Raw genomic sequence first — 6,767 nt, forward strand, 5'->3', positions numbered from 1 at the left:
TGTCCACATCCCTCTTGAAGTGCGGCGCCCAGAACTGGATGCAGTACTCCAGCTGCGGCCTGACCAGTGCCGCATAGAGGGGGAGGATCACCTCCTTGGCCCTGTTCATGATGCATCTACTAATGCATGACAGAGTGCAATTAGCTCTGCTAATTACTTCGTCACATTGACAACTCATATTCATCTTGGAGTCGACAACGACTCCAAGATCTCTTTTCCCTGCTGTGCTGCTGAGAAGGTCATTCCCCAGCCTATAGGTGTGCTGGTGATTTCCTCTCTCTAGGTGCAGCGCCTTGCACTTGTCCTTGTTGAACTGCATCCTATTGTTCTCGGCCCACGTCTCTAACCCGTCCAGGTCCACCTGGGTTTAGTTTCTTCCCATCAGTATCTTTCCTTTGCCCCATAGTTTGGTGTCATCTGCGAATTTGGGCAGAGGGCTTTCCACACCCTCATCCAGGTCACAGATGAAGATATTCAACAGCGCCGGCCCAAGGACTGAGCCTTGGGGGACCCCACTGCCCACATCTTTCGAGGTCAATACCAACCCATCCACTACCACTCTCTGGGTACAACTTCTACGCCAATTTGCCACCCACGTGACTGTGTAATGGTCTATGGCACAGCCGTTCAATTTGTTTATAAGAATAGGATGGTTTTCACAGACTTCTATAAAGGTACAAAAATGCAGAATCTGGGCTAACAAAGTTTTCCAGGTAGCATAAAATAAACATCTGCACACATCCAGCGCTAGCGTCCAGTCAAATCTTCCTTTCCTTTATCAGGCTATATTCCCATTGGCTTCTTTATGCAGTTTGACTAGTTCTGAAGGATTTGCCAACACTATGAAAAAAATTAATGGAAACGTGATTTTATTAAGATGCAGTTAATGACTTTCCTTTCCGTTATGTTTTAGGCTGGATTGAGGTGAGCAGGGGGGAAAGGGATAATGTATTAGAGTTTTATTTCAAACATTACTGAACCTTTATGGAGTCTTTTGCTAACTGTATTTATCAAGTATTTACATTCATGTTGCTAAAACAAGCCAAATGCCACACAGAAAAGCAGCTGGATTTTGACTGTTGTCCATTTCCTGTAACTTTCCTGCCCATTTGTTTTCCAGTTTGTGCCTCAATCTTACCACTTAGCAAAAGGGGGTGGGAGGGACCACAAGACCTTGGGTTTCAGCATAAGGCTGTTTGCACTTGAGAAAAGTATATTGAGGCAGAAAAAGTCATGATTTTATACACCTAAGGGTCCAGTATACCCAAGTGTTTCTCCACCAGTATGTCCCAGTACCCTAGGGTGCAATGAGATTCTTTTAAAGTACAATGGGGTGCTATGCTATATTAGCACTGCTAGTTGCACAAACTCATACACATGATTCACAAGATAAATGCAGAGATTTCACATATGAACCCGTAGAGTTAAAAGCATTCTGACTTGTTATGGCCTTTCTGAGTCCTTTTCAGCAGAATTGCTCTATTATTTTTCCATAGTCAAAAATGAGTGAAAACTAAGAGCTGGCATCTTCCAAGGGATATCTCAAATCTAACAAGGGGTGCCTTAAGTCTAAAATGGTTGAAAAGCACTTATATAGGAAACGCTGGTAAATTCAGGGCCTCAATAATTTTTTTCACCCTGTTTTATGCTGGTAGCTCAATAGAAATCAGCAGTCAGTAGAGCACAACTCTGACCTCCCCATTGAAAGAACAGCTCTTTTTAACATTTGTAAGGGAAAACATCATGGCTTGAATAAAGGATACACTGGTTTAACATTATTTCCTTCATCAGGATTCCAGCTTTAATGGTATAGACAAGGATTTAATAAAGGTATATATATATTTTAGTGTCAATTTAATTCCCTTTTAAAGGGGAAACAAATCTTGCTAGGAAGATTATATAACATACCATTTTATTCCAGGATGGCGACGGACTCTAATCATGTCTTTTCTGGAATATCACCCAATGTACACATATTTCTTCAAAGTATAATAAATATCTGTAGGTACATGCTGTTTATTCAGCACGTCCTTGCTAAATATGACACGTCCTTGGTTTATCAGCTCAGGCTGTTTAATCTGAGATAACAAAATCTGTTAGGCAAGTGTCAATGTCCTGATCTCAAGATGTGGAGGAATTTCTGAAGGTGCTGAGTTCCTCACTGGCCTGTGTCAGGTATCCAGGTTGTAGCAATATTGGCCTAGAGGCAAAAGGAGTCAGCCGTCGTGGTAGAGAAAGCTGATATCTTTTATTAGACCAACTAGATTTTTGCAAAAAAAATATTCCTTTAATCGCAATCACAAACACCCTTCATCAGGCATAGGAGAAAAGATTGTAAAAGTTCTCCTAGGTAGAAATGAAATTTCATAGGAAATATGCGATTAAAGGAAGTTTTTTGCAAAATCTACTTGTTCTAATAAAAGATATCACCTCGACCATGAGTTCTGATTCCTTTCACTGGCCGGTGTGCACTTCAAATAGGAAGACTGGATTAGTATGCCTATGCCCAGGCGCGCTAAACTAGACCCCATTGAAGTAATTAAAAAAACTACATTTGCCATTAGCAACTGTTGTATCAGGGTAAAGCCCAAACCAGGGTATGCAGTTACGTGTGGCAGCTTTGACTGATATTTCAATAACACATTTAATTGCATCCATCGCACACATATGACGACGTTCTGTGCAACCGCATTTATAGGGAGGATCAGTTTGGGATGGCTCTTCATTTCTCATGAAAGCCCAGCACTGAATGTGAGGGCGTGGAATAGCTTCTTAGTAAATTGACTTTATGTGCTTCCTTTCCATCCTTTCTGGTTCCATCATGTTGCCCTTTGGGCCCTGAGAGGAGTCCCGTGGTTTCCTCCCCAGCTGAGGTCAGTGCCGTTGTATGGCTCAGTGGATGGGAAGCACCGTAAGAATAAGGCAGCCATCCCCTTCTCTCAGAGACTAAACACATCCTCTCTGCAGCCTGCCTGCCCAGCCTTGAGCCTGGAAATAAATCTCCACTTGACGTCTTAATTTGTGCAAAGTGACCAGCTGTCAGGCAAGCTGGGATCATCTAAGAGGTTATGTGTTTAAATAACCCATACAAACATTGAACAAGTGATGGGGGATGCGGGGAAAGTCTTCAGATAGCTCAGGTTGTATAATACCTTGCATAACATAAAGCCTAGGCAGGGAAGAAAACCTAAAATTCAAGTCATAATCCACTGTGACTCTCAGTTTGTGTCAACAGATTTATGGCACCAGAGTCTTCAATGTCACGTCGGTGTGTGTTACCATCTGCCATTTCAGTATTTTTCCAAAACTCCATAGGAAAGGCAGTGTGCAATTACTGGACATGGTGAATAGTTTCTGCATTATATTTTATTTTTGGAAAGCACATTCAATTGGAAAGGAACAGCCCCTAGCCTAAAATGCAATCAAGTCAACAGGACAATCCTCTTCAGAGCATTTGAAGCCCGTAGTGTTCGTAGGGCTGTCCATTTAGAAAGGCAGGGATGCAGCGCGTTCGCTTCTGCAGTTTGGGCTTCACACGTTTCCTTTTCACCAGGTCTGCGGGGGAACATCTGGTGGAACATATTAGGAAGCAGGACTAGCACAAGAAATCACTGCCCCGTAAGAACAATTGGTCTTTCGGATGTAGCAAAGGAGTGTGTTCTCCCTTAGGCCTTACTCGCCTTCAGATTACTTTAACAGGAGGTAAAGGCTATTTCTACAGTGCACGCACTCACCAATATGCTCTTATCATTGCCAGACTAAAACGAGAGAAACTCGGGTGTTCAGTGTAAGCACTCCTCTTATTCCCATTTATGGTTTGACATGCGTTTTCAGGAAGATTATTTATTTGGCTAGAAACTCCTAGGTTAGATTGTTTTGGACTGTTGAAAAGCCTGAGGTTTCTCACAGGAAATGTCAGGCCAGGCACTTTCCACATCTTTAAAAATAAATAAATGGACTAAGAGTTGAAGGTCAGAAACTGAAGGAGCAGCACCTTTAGTTAAGACAAGCAAAAAGACAGAGCATCTGAACTGAAACGGGTCACCTGACTGTTCAAAGTTGGAAATCCCATTTTTATGTGGTTCCTGCCTTATTGAGAGTCATCACTGTCTTGACGATGCCTTTGCTTATTGTAAATCTGCCTACCTCTCTTAGGTCAGGAAATCACACAACAGTGCTTGAGTATACAATCCTGCCAGTACATAGACACCTGCTACGTGTGATACTGTGTTGTTTAAGAATTCCTGTGGAACAGGAATTCATGGGCATTTTTACACGTGCTCCAGGAGGAGGGGTGTTAATTAGAGCAGCTCTGAGAGCCTTTCTAATTAAAGCACCCAGAGCATCTCATGTATCAGCATCCCCACACTTCCAAAGACACTATAATTACAGCACGGTGGTGTAACCTCCTGGTTCACGTACAAGCACCCCACATTTAAAGTAAAATGTGTAGCTGTAGCACATCATCATATTTAGTCATTCCATATATACTGGGTGTGGCGAAGCACCTTTGGGCTGCTTGCCACCTGGCAGGGGCTGCAGTAGGATGGGGCAGAGCCCAGCAGGGAAGACAGCCAAGTGCAGCCCCCCCCGATCTCATTCTAAGGGGGGAGGTATGTGGTGAGCACCTTTGGGGGTGCTCGCCACTTGAGGGCTCTCACAGGCTCCGAGGGGAGCCTGCTTTGGAGAAGCAGCGGGGGAAACATCCCTCCCCAGGTAACATTTTAAGGGGAGAGGTGTGTGGCAGGGCATTGTTGGTGCCTGCCACTTTAAGACTGAGGCCAAACAGCCAGCAGGTGCCTGACTGCAGCAGCCATTTTAGATTCAGGGCTGCATATATAAACAGGGCAGTTTCCTGCTGGCAGGGCAGGCAGCAACATTGCCTGGCAGCAAAACAGGTCTCTCTGTGAGCCCACTAAGAATGAATAACGAATCCCTATTTGCAGTGACTTTTTTGGGGGGATTTGTCAATTAGCCATCCTTTCATGTGTTTATGCAATGCTCATTCTGTATAGGGCTAGTGGGGACTTTATCCATGCCTCTTGATAAATGGTGAGATTTAATTGGCTTGTGTTTGTGACATGCTCATGTACTGCAATGGAGGGGAAAGCTTGTAAGACCTAGAAAGAGAGAGAAGTGTCAATGATTTATGGATACAAGGTAGGCTTCTCCCAGGGTTGGACAGTTCCCTTCCAGTCTAGACTGCCATGGGCAGAATTTAGCAGTCGTCTTCTCTGTAACATGTCCCATCTCTTTGGTGTGGTTCAACTGGCAACTAAATCTTGGAACTTCCATGTAGCAAAGTGCAATGTAATACAAAGGAAGATAAGCGGGTTTTCTCGTGACTCACATGCTCTTTTGAGTGTAAACACTGCTGCCTTAGGCATTTGCAATTACCTCCTAATAAAAGTATAATAACTGAATTGTCCTCTATGTCCACACTGAATATTAGCATTCTCAGATTTCAGAACCGCTGTCTTTTTTATCAAATTAACTCCTAAGAGACTGACCTTGAAGGAAAACAAGTTTTTTGTTCAGAAAAACGAATAATCATTTCCATTTTCTGACCAAACAAAAATGCAAATTGTGAATTTGGGTTAGGGTAGTTTAGTGACTTCAGTGTTCAAGTGAAAACCAAATTCTTCTCCACCGGACCAGCTGGAAAGATGTTACAAAGTAACAGGAAAAATATATAATTCCTAGAAGAATGAAGAAATCCAGTCTTAGAAAGATTTGTTACTTTTCAAATGCAATTTATTTGTATTTTAACATACACAATGGTAAATTGTGCTGTTATGCGCCAGTATAAATCAAAGCCTTTTATACATCACTATGCATATTTGCTCTCAACCAACATACTGAGGTCTTGGGACATTTGTTTTCCCATATTTTGACTCACCAGTACTTAGCAAGTGATTTATTTCCATTCTGAAATGTCGGTATGTCATGACTATCTGTGTTCGGCCAAATTTTGTTGAAGTTCTTAATGCTTTTGGGGAGAAAAATGGAACTGTGGTTTGTGCCTTTTTATTATAGAAAGCTCTCAGTGAGAGAGATGCCAGAAAGTTTTCAGACGAAAAAAGTCTGGAAGTGTTGTCGTGTATGTGCATATGCATGCATACTGCTTTCATTCATCTCCTTTCACAGAGTGAAAAAGGAAATTAAGGTAATGGAAAGTATGCAATATGACAGCAATTGTTGCTATAATAATATCGGGCATACGAAGAATGTCACTAAGGAAATTATTCCATACTGGTTTTGAAAGAATTGTGATTTACAATCCATGTTTTCCAAAGCAATCAAACTGAAGAAAAACAATGCAGTATTTTTATTTTTTTGAAATCATTTTAATCTTGGCAGAAGCAGTAGCCCCTCAGTACAAGAATTACAGATCAACAGTGGTCATCTGAATGTGTTTCCCTAATGCTGAATTCACTTTGATATGAAGTCAATGGGAATAGCAAACCAAACACACCTCTGAAAATCTGATGACATATTTAGGTGCCAAACTTCATAGCTCCGTTTGAAATATTTAGTCCTTATTATCAAAAAAAAGAGTAACTACATATACCTACTGCAGATGGACTCCTGTGCATTTGAACTTTCTCTATTGTTCTTTCATAGTTTCATAATTTCTAGGGTCAGAAGGGACCTGAGTAGATCATCTAGTCTGACCCTCCGCCATGGCACGAAACAATACTGGGGTCAAACAACCCCAGCAGGATGTTCATCTAACCTCCTCTTAAAAACCCCCAGGGTAGGAGCCC

General features: G+C 42.1%; 1 protein-coding gene across 1 annotated transcript in view; it reads left to right on the top strand.

Annotated features, from left to right (window-relative positions):
- Positions 1-6,767, top strand: part of FAM188B (family with sequence similarity 188 member B) — a 96,238-nt gene that overhangs the window by 17,938 nt on the left and 71,533 nt on the right. The gene's annotated exons all lie outside the window — the stretch shown is intronic.

This window comes from Crocodylus porosus, unplaced genomic scaffold (assembly GCF_001723895.1).
Source record: "Crocodylus porosus isolate Cpor-Errol unplaced genomic scaffold, CroPor_comp1, whole genome shotgun sequence".
NCBI lineage: Eukaryota > Metazoa > Chordata > Crocodylia > Crocodylidae > Crocodylus > Crocodylus porosus.